We start from the raw sequence: 18,629 nt of genomic DNA, 5'->3' as shown, positions 1-18,629 counted from the left end.
TCAACAAGGACACTGCAGACATGTCTGTGATCATCCTGCATCATCTCCCTCCTACAACCTTGTGGGTGAAACCGAAAGAGAAAGAGAGAAAGAAAACCCCAGATTTTACGGAGTTGGATGCTTGGGGCAATATAATGTGCTTTAAAAGAAGGCTTTCAACATGAGGAGTGAGTTGGCAGCTGAGCAATCAGTGTTCGGAGGAAGACAGCTAGCTTTGCACTCTGTGGGAGTGCATGCTGGCTTATAACAAAGGAGGTGCTGTCCCTTTATTTAGAAATAAAGATAGTTTTGCCGTAAGTGATCAAAAGTGGCTTCAGAAGCTGTGAAGATCTTCTGTGGAGGATGTTGGCACAATCAATTTATATACAAAAGGGAAAGCAAAGACACTTCAGAGCCCAAGTGGTGGTTGAATCCAAGGCACACCTTATTACTAACCAAAATGCAGCTGCTTATTTGTTTAAACATGAAACCTATATTCAGCCTGGAATGGATAACATTGGTGCTGTGCTCTTCAGATAAGCCTATTCTATTGTTGGACCGTGCATAAGGTCCTTTGTTCTTTAAGCAAAAATGTTAGCCAAACTGGAAGGAAGAAGAGGATCAACCCACAAGAATAAGGAAGAAGAAAGTGCATTGATGGGTCTGAGTACTAAAATCCTCAGTACTGAGTCCAGGAGAGATTCCAGGAAGTCAGATAACAACGTGGATGATAATGGTGCAAAATCAAAGGAGTGGTTTTCAACATGAAATTATTCTGATCTGCATGAATGATGACTCTCTATGTCCTACTAATATAAGACATAAAGGCACTGTGACTTCAGTTGCCCAGTTTGGATGTCATGGCACATCAAGGTATCAAGGAAGCCTGCCCTTTTCATTTCAAAGCAGCATGCTCCAGCCTGGTCACTCTCACTGAACATGGGAGACAGAGAGGCAAAACACAGAGGCTATGATGTCTTAGTCCACTTCTGTGTCTCCTCTCTCTTCCACAAACCTACAGAAATATACCAAGAACAGTCTTTGATGAGGATGATGAGGATGTGCCATCAAGTCAGTGACTCGTGGTGATCATTGCCAAGTTTTTCTAGGCATACCCAGAAGTGGTTTATCATTCCGGGGGGAGGGAGAGAGTGACAGGAGGGATCTTGAAACTCTGCAGCTTGCCTGAAGCTACACAAACTGGCTCTTCTCTTACAAGGCATAATGGAGAATCAGGCTTCCAAGCCTAGCTTTGAAGCTAGGTACTCCAACTCACTGAGCTCTCCAGGCAGCTACCCAGAACAAACCCTGCAATTTTTCTTTATTTGTCAGGGACAGACAAGCTAGAGTGCCAAATTTAGATTTTGTAGCTAACAAATGATGGGCAGACAGTTTCTTCAGACCTGCCAACTGCGAGTGAACGTGATCAGTCAGCACACTCTAGTGCACTTCCTTGGGCCAAATAATGTCCAAATACACCCTGTGTCGCTGTTTTGTCTCTCCCATTTCTGCTCATACCTAAATCAAATTTTAAAACTGTATATATATTTTTAAAACATCTAAGCAGTAAACAATTGTGCAAAGCCATTAGTAAAGAAATACAAATAGATATGCTTTGTATAATTTATTCAGAATGCCACCTTCCTTCGGGAATTTTTGAAAAAGTGGTGGCACAAGGAAAAAAAGTTAAATGAACTGCATGAATGTGGGCAAGAGTTCAGGTAGCAAGGTTAAAATGCCAAAATTGTTCTTCAGCAGGTACCTCCGTATGAGTCCATCAAAACCCTACAACAGAATAACTGTCTGGATGTAAGCTGGGTGCCCAGAGGAGAAACTTGGGGTAAGTGCCATCACCTCTCAGTGGTATCAGTGTAAGTACTGATCTCATCCTTCTTAGCATCAAATCCTTTCTAATCCCTGCTCTGTGACTCAGCTCAACACTATCCAAATCCATCAGCCCAGCAGCTACCACAGGATAACCAAATGGGCTTACATAGCCTCTCAGCTGCAGATCTGTGCTACTGACATCAGAGAGAAAGGAGGTGGGAACTGGGAAGCCTTGGCAGGGTTACCACACATGAGTAAACAAACACAGGCCTTCCCAGCTATCAGAACTTCACTATCCTCTTAACTGGCCTTAGCCACTTACATGGGTGATCCCATTATGCACTTAGCCCTCTGATGAAAGCTTGGCTTCATAGTTTATTTATTGAGATCATACCTTCAGATCTGTCAATTTCTCCTACTTATGGGGGGGCTAGGTAAACAGGGAATTGCGCAGAGAGAACTGATAGCTAAATAGTCAGGCAGGAACAAGGTGCCACCCATGCCTGAGAGCAAGAGACTTAATAGAAGAAAGAGAAATTGTTGGGTATAGAAAGATGAAGATTTGAGAGAGAATCAGCAGATATCCAGAGGTTAATCTTCAAGGGATGTGGGTTTCTGGGCTTGAGTAACAAATTAAACAAAATGCCCGCAGTCACATCCTGCTCCTGATCAAGTTATTTTTGGTACCCCCATGGGTAACAGGAAACTCTGGCTTATTACTTCCTCCTAGGCAAGTCCAGCAGTTCCTGTTCTGGTTGGGTCTAAATGATCCTGTCCACTGCACGCACAGAGGGGAGGGGAAAGATCCTGACACCTGGGGGACTTAGTTTAGTCTTCTACTCAGAGAACCTGTCTGGCTAAAGCCAGAATATCAGGGGAAGGGTGCTCCCTAACTCGGCACCCAGATGTACTCTGGAAGGACTGCTGACAGGCAGCTCCTCACCTGACAAGGAAATGCACAGCTGGCGTTCTGGAGCGAAGAGCTGCTCTCCCGCCCGGGCGGCTTGGGGGCCCTTCAGCCTCTTCCCCCCTTCCCTTCCCCAGCCCTAGACGCCTCCCTAAGGCTTCTGGGCGTGCAAAGGCAGGCGCGGGTGCCGAGAGGGAGAAAATCCTAACCGCGGGCAAAAACCTGCATTCGGAAGGTCCGCCAGTCCCCCTCGGCCAGGCTCGGCGCCCGCGTCGTCCCGGTCCCGGCGTGCGCGACCTCTCCCGCCTTCCTCGCCGGGGCCAGGCCAGCAGGCGGGCGAGCGGGCGGGCGGGCGAGCTCTACGAGGGCGGAAAGAGGCGGGCAGGAGTGTCACCGGGCGCCTGACTGAGCGGCCGCAGCAGCTCGCAGGGGCCAAGCCGGGGCTGGGGCTTTCCTGGCGTTCTCCGAGGGAGTGGCCCGCCCGCCAGGGATCGCGTCGGAGAGCGACCCGGCCCGCGGCGGAGGCTCGCGCCCCCCTCCACCCTTCACCCGGCAAACGCCCAGGTGAAGGGACCCAGAGGGAAGCGTCAAGAACGACACAGACAGGTTTAAAACTCCCGGTCACGATCCCGTGAAAGGCGGGTCCCGTTGGAGCCTCTGAAAGGCGCCCCGTCACTCCAGAGATGGAAAGCGAGCGGGCGGGCTCGTTCAGCACCTAGCACCGCACCAGAAACAGAGATGCTGCACCGTCGAGACGCAGCTGTCCAGAAGTGTCCTTCCCTTGAGCAGTCCTCATTTGTGATCGCAAACCTAAGCAGAAGGAAGACCTGCTCTGGTTGGGTGCCCATATGTATCTTTTGTATGCCGCCTTTCTGCACTTCACCGTATACTGAATTCAAAACATAAAATTAATTCCAGTATAGCTCAGAAGGCAGCAGCTACAACTACAGCAAGCAGCCAGCCGCTGACAACCTAGATGGATGCTTCCCCATAACATCCCTGGCTTAATATGCAAGTAGGCTCTTTCACATGGTATATGCATTCGGGGTCCAAAGCCAAAGTACATTTATTCAGAAGTGAGGCCCACTGGAAGTGACACTTGCTGGATGTAAGTATGACTTGTAAATCATGTTGGACCAGCTCTGCAACACAAAAGGCTCCTGCATTGGGAGAAGGTTGGGGTAGAAGATAGATAGGCAGACAGACATACGCATAGACAGAAAGAGAATATTGGAACCAGCATAAATATTGGCAGCTATATGCCTGAGACATATGAAGATGTGCACATGTGGTGCTATATCCATTTGAAGCTGCAGATCATCCACTTATGCCTCAGTATCACAGATTGGGAAAAACATGTTTTGGTCCACTGTTGGGAGTTTGTGTCCAGTTCATATTCTAACAAACACAAACATCAACTAGAGAGGCATTCTCAAAATTCATGTACATAAAAAATTAATCCAAATCCTGGCTTAGTTATTTTTGTTTTCAAACGCATACATCTGTATCTGTTCTCTTTACATAACATATCCTGATTGTGAAATTTTTCTTCTGTACCTTCACACATGTAATATTTTGTGTGCTTCTTGAGAGCTAAATATTTACTTATTTTTAAAGATGGAGCTGAGATTCTGTGACTCAGAGCCTCATGGACACCTATCAGAACTAAGTGATACATAAAGTGGTGAGACTATGGGAGGTGGCCTTACTGAAAAGAAATTTCCCAGAAAAGAAAAATGCACATTATTTAGTACGAACTCCTCTTCTTTTGTGCAGATTTGGAATAGTGTGATTTTTACCAGATATGAAAAGTTAGATTTCCCCTCCCCTCTTTATGAGGCTGTGGTACTGATTCTGTTTTGGGTGTCTCTTTGTGTGCTGTTAGTTTCAAGAAGCGGAAGTGAATCCCAAGGCTGGGATCCCATAGAATGTTTCTTTTTGACCTGAGTAGCATCCCAACTATACACAAAACCTGAAGAATGGGGGAGGAAGACACACAGAAGGAGTCTCCTCAAAGAATATGAACACATCTGAGTATCCCTAAGGCCATGACAATACCTGTAGGCCAATCCTTCCACTTCAGAAGCAACAACAGAAGGCGGTACGAACACTGTTGGCTGAATGACTATATGACTTTGAGAATGGCCCTTAAGCATCCACCAATGACAGACCTGAAAGAGTGGGGGAGAATCCGACCTTTAACACCTTACCTTTGACTCAATGTAATGGTTCAAGTTCATTAGATACAAGTGCAACCATCATTACCTCTGTTGAGACCGCATTTCTAATTTTGAAATTATTGTCTTCTTTCATTTTTGGCTTCCTTTTTTAAAAAAATAATGTTATGCTCAGAGTTCCCTGTTCCAGTGTTTGGTTTCTAATAAATAATTCTCACTGTATTCGTGAAGGCTTTCACGGACAGGATCTAATGGTTGTTGAGGGTTTTCGGGCTCTTTGGCCGTGTTCTGAAGGTTGTTCTTCCTAACGTTTCGCCAATCTCTGTGGCTGGCATCTTCAGAGGACTGGAGTAGGAACTCTGTCCATGCTCTGTTGGTGTTTGTTGGCTAGCATTTATAGCTGTGGGAATGACTTTTGTCTTTTTTCAGGAGATAGGGTGATCAGCATGTTTTTGTTGTGATGAGGGGGGGAGGGGGGCTACTCCAGTCCTCTGAAGATGCCGGCCACAGGGACTGGCAAAAGGTCAGGAAGAACAACGTTCAGAACAAAGAGCCCAAAAACCCCACAACAACCAATAATTCTCAGTTCTTTATCTCTGTGACCCCATCCAACTCACTGCGTGAAATGGGATCAAAGTCTTTGCTATTGGTACCAGTCAGTTGTCTATAAGAACATAATTAAGTCTTTGAACTGTTACCTAGGAAATCAAAGTGAACTGTCATGAACCAGGACTGCAATATTTAGATGAAGTCAAACCCCCACAGTGCAACCAAGCAGCACCAACTTCCCTGGAGTAGCAGCTAAAGATGGACACAAATCAGAAAATGGTGATTTGTTTTGATTTGTGATTCATCCCACCTGATGAATCATGAATAACAAATTCATGAACTTTTCTGACAATTTGACAAATCAAATTTGTTTTAGTTTTTTGTTTGCCTTTAAAACCATGTAAAATGGCACTTCAAGCACCTAGAGACATCAAAATTGCAGTGGAAGTTCCCCTGACTCTCCTCTGCAAGCTCTGCAAGTTTGGTGAAGACTGGATTTCGGGCATCTGAGATAGCCACACACAAATTGGGTCCCCCCAGGAAAGTTAGCAGCTGGCTTGGGAAAACCTAATCTTCACCGGACTATGAGGGACTGTATAGTCAAGGGAAACTTCTCTACAATTTTGGTGTCTCTAGGTGCCGGGGGGAGGCATTTTGTAGCCCAACAAATCAAAAATCACTAAAAATTCATTAATTGGTATTTGTCAGGGGCCATTGATTTGTATCAATACAAATAGATAAATTAGCAATTTTTAAAACAAATTTAGTGATTTGATTTTTTTTTTTTAATTTGGGCCCATCTCTAGTAATAGCCTATGTTTCAAAAGCTATAATGTTGGACAGCTCTCTAATGAAAAGGAAGGCCATCTCCAGAGACAGGGAGGCTTTTCAAGGTGCTCTCCAAACATAAGATGCCATAATGGTACAGACCATGTTTTCTTGTTTTAATTTAAGATATGTTCTGTGTTTTGTTCTCTTCCTAGCCTACCTTCTATATAATGACCAAATTTTACCACTTTTTTCTGTGTGCTGCAGCTGCATGTTATTAATGTGGATGCACACAGAAGACAATTTGAATATACAGTATTTGAATATATGCTTGTTACATCCATAAATTGATTTAAGGAGCACAGTTTAGAATGCTCAAAACCTTGTTCAGATACTGACTTGTGAATTTTCTCAGCAATTCTGTAAATTAAAAAATCTCTGTCCCCCCCCCCCCAAAAAAAATCAATGTTCTGTTTTTAAAAAATATAGGGGACATGCTGTGTTTTAGAACAGAATCACGTCATATGGAGTCACTTAAAATTGTTCCCTTTTTTTATTTTAAAAAAAACTAGTTATTTTATTTTACTTGCTCTGGGGAGATCCGAGGAGCCCGTAAATGGTTTGAGGTCCACATAATCCACTGCCCAGAAGCCACTGGTAATGGTGCGGCTAAAAAAATACTGTAAATAAATAAATAAATAAATAAATAAATAAATAAATAAATAAATAAATAAATAAATAAATAAATAAATAAATAAATAAATAAATAAATAAATAAATAAATGAAGGAAGGAAGGAAGGAAGGAAGGAAGGAAGGAAGGAAGGAAGGAAGGAAGGAAGGAAGGAAGGAAGGAAGGAAGGAAGGAAGGAAGGAGGGAAGGAAGGAAGGAAGGAAGGAAGGAAGGAAAAGAAAGAAAGAAAGAAAGAAAGAAAGAAAGAAAGAAAGAAAGAAAGAAAGAAAGAAAGAAAGAAAGAAAGAAAGAAAGAAAGAAAGAAAGAAAGAAAGAAAGAAAGAAAGAAAGAAAGAAAGAAAGAAAGAAAGAAAGAAAGAAAGAAAGAAATCCTGCTCACTGTGTAACAACATAAAAAGGTTTCTGGTCAGTCAGGTTAAACACTATCTACACCAGCATCCTGTATCTCAAAATGGCCAACCAGATGCATAAGAGAAGTCCTCAATCAGATCCAATGGAAAACAATCCTCTCCCACAATGGTATTCAAAGGCATGCCGCCTATGATAATACACTAGTCATTACGGGTGGCCTCATCTTCCATGAATTTGTTTGTTGCTCCTCTTTAAAGCCATATAAGTTGGTGGCCAGCACCACATCTTGTGGAAGGGCTTGCAGTGATTTCACCATGTAATGCATGAAGAAGTAATTCTCTTTGTCCTGAATCTCTCACCAAGAGCTCTGCTCAAAGTCCACAAGCAGCAAAGTGAATAAACTAACATGAATCTGTTACTAGATAATAATCTGTTAAGTGAAACACTCCAGCAGCAGTCACTGAGTCATTTGCTTATTCCTTCCCAGCTGCTATAATGTTTAAACCACAGCATCCGGCCCATAAGCGTTTTCTCAAAGCCTACAAAAAGAACATAGACAGTGTAAGGTTTCTCTGTTTGAATATAGCAGGTGCCTTCCCCACGTGCTTAGATTAGGTTCCCTAGGCTCAACAGTGACAACATGGAAAAAGACCTCCCTGTTTTGCTGGTTCTGATTTCTAAAAGAAGAATGATCTAGGAACACCTTTGGCAAATAAAAGCATGGTGATATGAATATGCTTTAGGGCTGCTGAAGGATTAGCTCATGGGCTCCGTTTGTGCATGCACACATATGCAGTGGTGAAATCATAGGCTAAGTTGTTTGGCTGTGTTACAGTGAGCCATGGAACATGACTTTTTGTTATTGCCACACCTGTACATTAATTTATATACACCAGAATCATTTCTGGCATTTAAAATATAAATATTAAGATTTTTCAGGGCATTGACATACAGTTAAGCTGTGAACTTCCCTTGAATAAAAAAAATAGGAGACTTTTTGGATTCCACAAAAGTAAGATGATATCCACACAGCCAGAGACCAGCACCACCACCACCACCATAGTTACATTTTTAAACTATGTTTTTTTGTATTTGTGTTGTATTTAGCTCTTTGCGCAACAAGATTTCCAAAGGAGACACATGCCTGCAAAGTTGACTGAGGTAGAGACAATATTGTTAGAATCAGAGAGAAAGACACTCTTTGGTAGCAACTTTTGAAGTAATCCAAAAGTCACTCCTTTGAATAAAACAATAACAATAAATTAATAATGATCCACATGGCGACAAAAAGTACTCATCTGGACCTGTATTTTAATGTTCCAGCAGCAACCCGTATTGTGTAGAAAAGGAAAACTGCATCAACTGATTTGAAAGTCATGAGTGTAAAGGAGAAGTCCACCTCCATGATTCAGAAATCCCCTCAGACACCACAGTGCAGAAACATTCAGATCCACAGGATACACACCCACCCACCTATATTTTTTCCCTGTAGCAGCTCTTCTGGACATCCATATCAGCCTACTCTAGGTCTTGGATGCAATCCACTACAGCTGAAGTGTTTTGAGTTCTTTAGAGATACCACAAATACAAAAATAGTCCTTGTCACATGATCCCATCCTCAGAGTGGCTCACCAGTTTCCATTATAATGCCACGTTTTTTTAAATGGGGGTTGTAATAACAATTGTATGTGTACTACCGGCAACAATATCAACATTGTTACATGGCTCCAAGAACCCAACCTCTGGACCTACAAAGAGACTTGAGACCCACAAAATACAGTACATGTTCCTTTCTTTCAGATCCATACAAACAGTCTTCCTGGGGCAGCACACCTTCAACCATCAAATGTCTTCCTCTTCTTTGTTATCCACTATGGCCTTCCTTGCTGACTCACATATGCTGCTCTCAGAATACCAACATACAGTATATAGGTGCCCAGGTCTTAACACAAAATGGCATGAAATGTTGGGATCAGGTGCCTCCTTGCTGAAACTGAGTTACCCACCTAGATGTTACCACCTCTCTTATTTCTTTCAAATCTCTCTCTTCCATACGGTTTCTGACTGAACCTCCTAATTCCATGTCCTCGCTAGTATAACCCACATTTGATCACTGAATGACCATGTTGTAAATCCAACAAAACTACTTTTCATGAATTCAACATGTAAGCCTAGGACTATGAAACCCAACATTTCCCATATTCCTTTTCTGTTTATCCCTCCCTCTATCTTTTTTATCTCTTCTGTCATTATCTTGGCAGCAAATTCTAGACCGTAAGTTCTGTAGGGCAGAGACATGTCCTCTTGCACTTTATTAACTAACATCAGGCACTCTGGTGGTGTTATACATAGAACAGGACCTCCCAGTTAGGCAAAAAGCAGCAGCATAATGAATTTGCACCTTCTGTATAATAAATCTTCCACATATAATAAACTGAAAATCTTGAAATAACTCAGCAAGATTTTTCAATTCATCTAGGCAACTGATCAAGGCTGTAATTAATTAACAAAAACTACTTGCATAAAAGCTGTTTTGTAGAGAATATTTATTTATTTATTTATTTATTTATTTTATATCCCGCCTATCTAGTCAATAGACCACTCTAGGCAACCAGTCTAGAATATGCTTTGTGAGAGTAGCTCCCAGTGAGAGTCCTAGATTTAGATTAGGCAAACTTCAGTCTCGAGAGACTATGGTAACGTGCTCTGTATGGAGGACGTGGAACAGCGTCTAGTGTGGCTGAGAAGGACTATTCAAGAGTGACAATCCCTTCCACACTAAAGACAAATACAATCTGTCCCCTGTCCAGCTCCCTGATTTTCCTGGTTTTGGGACTGCCTCTTTGCCACAGCCTGCTGGATGCCTCTTCAAATTGGGAGAGGCCGTAATGCACCACCTGCCTCCAGGCTGAATGCTCAGATGTTAAGGTTTCCCATCTGTTGAGGTCCATTGCTAAGGCCTTCAGATCCCGCTTGCAGATATCCTTGGATTGCAGCTGTGGTCCCCCTCTGGGGTGATTTCCCTGCACTAATTCTCCATACAGGAGATCTTTTGAAATCCGACCAGCAGCCATTCTCATGACATGCCCAAGCCAACGTAGATGTCGCTGTTTCAATAATGTATACGTGCTAAAAATGACAGTTCATTCTAGGACTACTTTATTTGGAACTTTGTCCTGCCAGGTGATACAAAAAAATGCATCAGAGACAACATATGTGGAACGTGTTCAGCTTCCTCTCCTGCCGTGCACAAAGGGTCCAGGACTCACTGCAGTACAGGAGTGTGCTCAGGACACAGGCTCTATAGACCTGGATCTTGGTATATGCCGTCAGCTTCTTATTGAACCATACTCTCTGTTTGAGTCTATAGAACATGGTAGCTGCTTTGCCAATGCGTTTATCCAGCTAGACATCTAGGGAGAGGGTGTCAGAGAGCATTGAGCCAAGATACCCAAAGTCATTAACAACCTCCAATTATTGTGTGGAAATGGTAATAGAGGGAGGTGAGTCCATACCCTGGCCCATGACTTGTGTTCTTTTTTCCCCAGACTGATTGTTAATCCAAAGTCTTGGCAGGCCTTGCTAAAGTGATTCATGAGATGTTGAAGGTCTTCAGCAGAATGGGCAACAACAGCTGCATCATCGGCAAAGAGGAAGTCCTGAATGCATTTCAGCTGGACTTTGGTTTTCGCTCTCAATCTAGAGAGATTAAAGAAATTTCCATCCGATGTGGTCTGGAGATAGACACATTCCGTTGCAGCTCCATAGGTGTGCTTCAGCATGACAGCAAAAAAGAACCCAAACAGGGTCGGTGTGAGGACACAACCCTGTTTCACTCTGCTTTGGATGTCAAAGAGATCTGTGTCTGAGATCCCTAGCCGAAATTTAGAGTTAGAACATTTTTTGTGAATAAAAATTGCCATTCAAACTGTCTGAACTCCAGACCAAGTTCAAATATGTGATCCACACGGCATTTGCTGAATTAGGCAGTCTCCTATGTTGCTCTTCAATTTGCCCATTCAGCTAGTGATTTGTGCTACTCTTCTTTATTCAGTGTTATGGGCTAGTCAATGGATTATCTGAAATCAAAGAGAACCACTACAGAGTGAACAAAGACATCAATACATAAGGAATAACAATGGGAGGACTACACAGATGAATCAGCAACATACAATCAAATGCCAAACATCTGTTTCTACAAAGCTGAGTGGATCACAAATGTTTTCTATCTGTCTGTTCAAACCCTGAAGAAGTGATGAATAGAAAGTATTCTCTGCATAATCATTCATTTTTTCCATAGCTCAAAGAGAGTGCCAATTCATTAACTTAAATAGACTGTGAAGACTTGCAAAAGATAGTTAGTAGTGTCTTGTTTAGGAAAGGATCATGAGCAGTTTTTAAGTGATCTAATGGAACACTGGATGCCTAGCACAGGGTTCTTTCACCACATTCCTCTCCTTCCCTTTTTCCTTTCTTTCTCATGCTGTTTGCTAACCCCTGACTGTCAAAGTATGTGACAGTCTTTGGTCTCTAAAAATTTTGGGCTCCAACTGCCCTAGGCCCCAGCCATCAGGGCAGACGGTAAAATAGGCTGGGAAAGTATAATTCAAAATACTTTGGAGGGGCAAAGGTTTTCCAGTTCTGACGTAAAGCAAAATAAGTTGACAAAGATGTCACTGATGTGACCCATTTTCAATTACTGAATGACCAAGATGAAGATCCTGCTGTACATTCCCTAGAAAACTATTCATTGATCATGAATTCATATCTGCAGGCATGATATAAAACGGCAGTTTACAGACTGGAAAAAAACTACACCTTTTCAGCCACTACAACCAAACCAGCTAATAAAATGTTTCCCTTATTTTCCACGTAATAATAAAAGTTGCCTTACTGGTGATAAACACAGTGCTTATGTTGCCTTTCCAAAGTTAAAGAGCTGTGCATTTTTGAGCTCCAGAGACATCTCTAGGTAAATTTATGCTAATACCTTCCCAAATGTATAGCATTCATTTATCATAACAAGGAAGATTTTCCCAGTGGACAAATTTATAAACACAGCTGCAACACTGTCTCTGCAAAGCAGCAGTCTGTTTATGTTCTGATGATTGTATCTCTGGAATAGAAGAGTTCCTTGATTACTGTATGCAAATGACAATACAGGTGGTCAAAACAGCAGAAATTGTCAGGTTTCTAAGCCACTAGAAGTAGCTGACTCTGAATGTTTGGTTTCTCTTGTGCATTCTAGATATGGACATGATATTTCTGGAGTCGTTGCAAGGCAGCCCTAGATAGCTATATAACAAAAACCAACCCTTATCCCAAAGGAACCTGGGATCACGTTCATTGCACAAGGAATTGACTTGATGATGCATAATTATTTATTGCTGTTGTTAAGTGCCATCGATTCAGAACCAACTATAGCAACCCTAACAAGGCTTTTAAGGTAAGTGAGATATTTAAAGAGTGGTTTTTACCAGTTCCACATTCCCACTGAGATTCTATGGCTGAGTAAGGATCGGAACCCAGGCCTCCTGAGTCCTAATCTATCGCTCTACCTACAACACCACGCTGGGTATCCAATTACTTATATTTATTACTCTAGTCCTAGGGACAGATTTTGAACACCCATAACACATGAAGAGCCACAAGTTGTCCATCCTTCCTCTAGCTAAATGTGGAGTGTACTTTTAAAGTACCAAAGTTTTAAAAAGTAAATAGCTGTGGCTCAGCATATGTGACAGATCAAAAAAAAAGAGGCAGAGAGCAAGTTTAGGCAACAGGGCATCTTTGAAGAAGGGCATACACAGAAGATCAGAATTGTGGCTAACACAAAACTGTAACAAAATAATTTTTCATAAAATAAAAAAAATCAAAGCATTGTTATAGGCCCCACATGACAGATACTAGGTGTGGAAATATAAAAGAATTAAATGGATTTTTAAAACATTTATCAATATTTAATAAACAGGTATCTACAGATCTACAAATCGGACTATACTTATTTGAAACAGGTATGTACAAATTGTCTCTATTCTTATAAAGTAAGAGTAAGGATCACACATACCATGAAGCTTCCCGTTCAGAAGGTCTAGCAAGTCAAGTGCCCTGTTATTCTAAATAGTAATAATAACAATGTGCCTAATTCTCACTTATGGCAACCCTTCCCCCCCTTTTTTTTTCTGGGGATGCCCTTAGATTGGGCAGCTTGCCCAAGGCCACCTAGGCTGGCTTTACTTAGAGGAGGCACAGTGGGGAATCAAATACCCAACCTATCGCTCCACAGCCAGATTCCTAAACCACTGAACTAGCCATCCATTATAGATCGATGTTATTATAGAAGCTGAAAATTGACTCTTCAGACAATAGAAGTCCAGGACATGTTAGTAAGCCAGGCTTAAGAGCAAGAAAAGCCAAGGTATTCATCTGGTATCTCATACTTCAAAATACTCTTGCAACTATTTGCATGTTCAAGGAGAAATGAAATTGATGGAAACCAGTCAATATCCTTCCTTGTTTTCTTTTGCTAACATGTTGTAATATAAAAATCAAGATAGCCATGTTGGTCCATTAGGACAAAACAAAGACAAAATCCCCAGATAGGCTTGGCAATGCCTTTAGTAGGACCAGCCAAAATTCCACAATAGCATACAAGCTTTCAAAACTCTATCAGGTTCGATCATGAAGTTTACAGTTAAACGTACTCCCATGATGATGATTTCAAACAGAACTGAATCACTGGCCTATGTTCAGGCATCAGATTGCACCTAGTAATGCATACCAGGATAGAGGGGAAATGGTAGAATTTCACTTTTGAAAACACAAGGCTGGCACTGCAATTCAGAGCTCTATGTCTCGCTTTAAGTTATGTTGTCTTAACTAGTACAATAGCGTAAAAGTGATCGATGACTTGCAGAGAGGAGGTGGAAGATTAGCCAGTTTGCCAGCTGTCCTCTGAAAGCTGATTCACACTTCTATGTGCAATTTTCACTTTGCATCAAATCACCTAAGTTGCCATCCTGAACACCGTTGCTAAGGGATTCATCCACTGAAAACAGCAGGACTTCCTTGGGAGACCATTATTGATGGATGAGTGTGGATGCAATAAATATTGCAACCCACATTTCTCTTTCCTATTTGGCTCCCTCCCTCCCCAGTATTTGAAATTGAAGGTTGTGTCTTCCCTGCTCTTTGGATTCACTGGGTCATAAATGGCACTTGGAAATAAACAGAGAAATCCTCAGGCAGAAGATAGATGTGCCTAATTAATATCATGCTTTTAGAGCTCCTAGGTGGTAGGAGACGAGATAGCTACAGCTCTTCTTGTCTACTCTCTAGCTACATTTCCCCTGTGGTGCAGTGATTAACCTATAGTACTGTAGCTAAAACTCTACTCATGACCCAGGTTCAATCCCTGGCAGCCCACTCAGGGTTCACTCAGACTTCCATCCCTCTGAAGTTGGTAAACTGAGTACTCAGCTTGTGGGTAGAGGGAGTAAAATGTGTAGCCTGCATAATTAAAGTGTAAACCACACAGAGAGTGCTTTAAGCACTATGGGACAGTATATAAGCACCACATTTTTGCTTTGTAAAACCAACAGATTTATTCCAACATTACGTTTTGTGGATTTTTGTGGATTACGATCCAAATACCAAGCTACAGGTGTACAACCTCAGCAGACATAGTTTCTGGTGTGGATTAGAGTGAGATGGGTAGAGAAACTGAAAGCTGGATGATTAACATTCACCCCATAAATTTCCAAAGGTCTGGTGAGAGCAAAAATATTAGCAGTAAGTAAGATAGTTAACTAACATACAAGTCTGCTAATCTGTTAATTGCCTCCAAATACTAAAACAATGAGTTCTGCTTCAGGAAAGTACAAGCCAGAGTGTCCTGTTATGTCTCATCAACCTTTTTCCATCTAAGTTTATATGTGTGCGCATATAATTCACAAGAATAAATTCTTGCTGAGACACCTCTATTTTCTATCCAGCTCCTTTAAGGATTCAACCCAGAAGGAACAGAGGAGACTGAGAAGGCCTGACAGATGATGTCATAATCCCTGAAAAAATACAAAAATAAAAAAAATAAACCCAAGGCGTCAACTCCATGAGCTCTGTGAGCACTTACAGTTCTGGTTGCAAGTGATGCTGCTCTAATCATAATCTGCAAACACACATGGTATAACTGTGATATTCTCCTCACTTCTAAGTAATATCAGTTCTGGGCTGCAGCAGTGCACTGGTGGAAGAATTTGGTGTCCCCTGAGAATATGCAGGTTGGTCTTCCTTCCAGCTTTAAAGCATCCGCACTGGCAATGTGCCACTCTTTGTCCTATTCCATCTTATTCCCTACCTTTCCAAAGTGGCAGTGCATCCTTTTAGCTCCATAAATAATTTCACCCCCTCTCACCTGCCCAAGGCTACATGCAGCTCTCTATACTGGATTTACCCTGGTGGCTTTCTGCTTGGGTTGGTGCAACGTGTCCTGTGCTGCACCTCTGTGAATGGAAACAGCTGGGATGTGCTGCTGACAGAACATACGGTATAGAGACGAAATGGAAAGGGAGCCTTCCAGCTTTGGGCAGCAAAAATAGAGGCAGAACTTCGCAAAAGTTCCCATTTTTGGATTATAACTCCCCAAATCCCCAAGCAGAGATGGTGGCATTCTAGGACTTGTAGTCCAAAATGTAACTTTTCTATGTTGTGGCTGAAGGATAGAAAGAAAACTAAAGCAAAAGGATGCTAATTGTTCCACTGGGTTCACAGATATCCTGATTGCCAGACGGTAGAGACTTAAAAGTGTCACTGATTCTACCGAGAGGAGACGCCACATTTTGTAAATGTTCATTGCAGGGACTGGGTTGGAAAAGGGAGGAAGGATGCTCTTTAAATGACTGCTTCTTCCTGGGCGCAGGGAGATCTCAGCCATGCCCCTACATGAAATGACATATCTTGGCAGCCTTGATGCTGCTTTCACAAAGCTCCACAGAAGAAAGCTAATCACGGGAGAATCAGACATAGCATGGGACAAAGCGTTTGCCCCCGGCAGCTAAAGAAAGGAGTCAAGAGGAGGTCAACATGGATGCTGAAATCAGAGGAGCTGAAAAAGAGAGAAAGAGAGAAAACTTCCCCAGCCTGCAGTACAGAATAAAGGACATCCCATGAGGCCAGAAGACAATGTACCATACTTGGGGGTGTCGCTTCCCTGTCACAGTCTCCCTGTATAACAGAACTGAAGACCCACAAGCAGAAGAAGGTATTCTCAGTGCTTCCTCTTTTCCCTAAGCCTGCTGTATATGCATGATGCAAATTTGTAGGCTTCTGCTGTTGTTCCTCACAGAGATGGCTATGTTCTTCCCACACTTTGCTTAACTCCCCACTTCTGTTCTGAAACTTCATTAGGTAATGGGTACATGACTTCATCTCCATCTTCTTATCTTTAAGAATTAGAAACTTCTTTTTCTTTTTTTAAAAAAAGAGAGAAATGAAGTTCTCTGAATTCTGCACCTACTGCCATTTTCCTTATTTACTGAGCCCATTATCCTAGTAATAATATGCAGAGGACAGTTATTCTCCTCTCGTACTAGTATCACTTATACATGTACTTCAAAGAGACAAAATCCACAAAAATATTTGAACAGAGCCCATAATAATTGCATTATCCTAGTTATTTTCTACATTGTTTTAATGTGTTTTAATTTTTGTAAGCCGCCCCAAGTAGACGTTGTCTAGAGAGGTGGGGTAAAAATTGAATAAATAAATAAATAAATAAATAAATAAATAAATAAATAAATAAATAAATAAATAAATAAATTCACCCATCTTATATTCAAACATAAAATGTGACTTACCTAATAGGTGCGTGCATGACAAAAATATCATTAAAAAGTCAATATTTAAAAACTAAAAAAGTAAATATACAAATATTTTTAAAGAATTTAACAAATATATTAGAAATGGTAAATAAAATCAATACTAAATTATGATTTTTAAAACAACAGAGCACAAGAATCCATTTAAAAAAAATCTCTCTCAGACAGCCAGTCCCTAAGAGAAAGCCTGCCAGAAGAGAAAGGCCTTTGTTTGCTTGTAGAAGGGCAGCAAAGATGGGACCATCAGCATCTGGGAGCAGTGACAAAAAAGGTCTGGTCCTGTGTCCCAGCAAACACAGCTGCAAGGGTGGTGGGACTGAGCGAAAGGCCTCCTCAGTTATATTAACACCTGGGCAAAGGGTGTGGTCCTTGAGATAGCTTGGACTGTAACTCCCTTGCCCCCCCCCTCACCATTGGTTATGCTGGCTAATGCTGATGGGAGGCAACAACAACAAAACTCTGCTAACATGCCACTGTTGCCCACCTCTGGTTTAAAGGCACACAAGTTCCGAGGGGCAGATTAAGAACAATGAAATGGAAGGGCTGTGTGCTTAGTTCTACCCTTGCCTATTGTTTCCTCATTCCAAATCCTTCTCTTAGTGACCTCCTTATGCACTGATCCCCTTCTGTATTTAAAATAATTATTTTTTACAGAAGTAGCAATGATTACGTAGGCAGCAAGACAGAAACATAGTTTTATACAGGATACCAAAACACAACGAGGAAGCAGAGAAGCTTGGTTATTTTTTCCTGAACAACCAAGCCTCATTAATGTCATTTTCAATTCTGAAACCAATGCATCATACAGAAAGTAACTGAACCACAGCAGACATTTCAGAGGAAAGCTAGACAGTCAACATGTTTTTTGAAAGGGTCCAGCTTATTTGTGAAGTGTTACCAGAGTGTGCACTGCGATCTCAGGGACACCTACCTCAGGAAAAACCCCACTCAGCTCAGTGGGGCTTACTTCTGAGAAGGCATAGAATCTGCTGTACTACTCATATATGGAACAAGGAAATCAAATCGTGATATAACAGCATAGCTGTCCACAGTCCATAGGGAGGTTTCTGCAAACTGTTAGGATGAACCAAAAAAATATTCAGACGACAAGTCACCCCTGTATGACGGGGTGTCTGTACAAATCCTCTGTCTGAGGACAGAGAGTCATAGTGAGCACAATGGATCATTCGGCTCCTGCACAAGCCAAAAACGAAGGTACATCTGATACATCCTGGTGTCTTGACCTTGCAGACAGAGGCTAAACAAGAGGCAACAGAAGGAAGTTGACATCAGCAGCTTTCAGAGAGGAAGAAAGCCCCCCTCCCTCATTTAACAAGGACTTTTGAACATTGACATGACCTACCAAATGACTAAGGAGTTTGCAAGGGCCTGAAAATGTGCATACTTTTGAGCTTTTCTCCTTAGACAAGGAACATATTTCATTTATAGAGGGATTTATTCAGGTGTTTAATTACAAACTTTATTCTGGGGTATGAGCCTTTCC

General features: G+C 41.8%; 1 protein-coding gene across 9 annotated transcripts in view; it reads right to left on the bottom strand.

Annotated features, from left to right (window-relative positions):
- The window catches only part of NAV1 (neuron navigator 1), a 346,655-nt gene that overhangs the window by 308,433 nt on the left and 19,593 nt on the right, over nt 1-18,629 (bottom strand). Inside the window, exon 1 of one of the 9 annotated variants that reach the window (XM_072997118.2) lies at nt 2,936-3,077. The exons of the other annotated variants lie outside the window; for them this stretch is intronic. The gene's annotated coding sequence lies outside the window, so the exon portion shown is untranslated. Of the gene's footprint in view, nt 1-2,935; nt 3,078-18,629 lie in introns of those variants that run through there. 9 annotated transcript variants of the gene reach the window in all.

The sequence above is a fragment of the Pogona vitticeps genome, chromosome 4 (assembly GCF_051106095.1).
Source record: "Pogona vitticeps strain Pit_001003342236 chromosome 4, PviZW2.1, whole genome shotgun sequence".
Lineage (NCBI taxonomy): Eukaryota > Metazoa > Chordata > Lepidosauria > Squamata > Agamidae > Pogona > Pogona vitticeps.
This window is presented reverse-complemented; position numbering and strand designations above follow the sequence as displayed.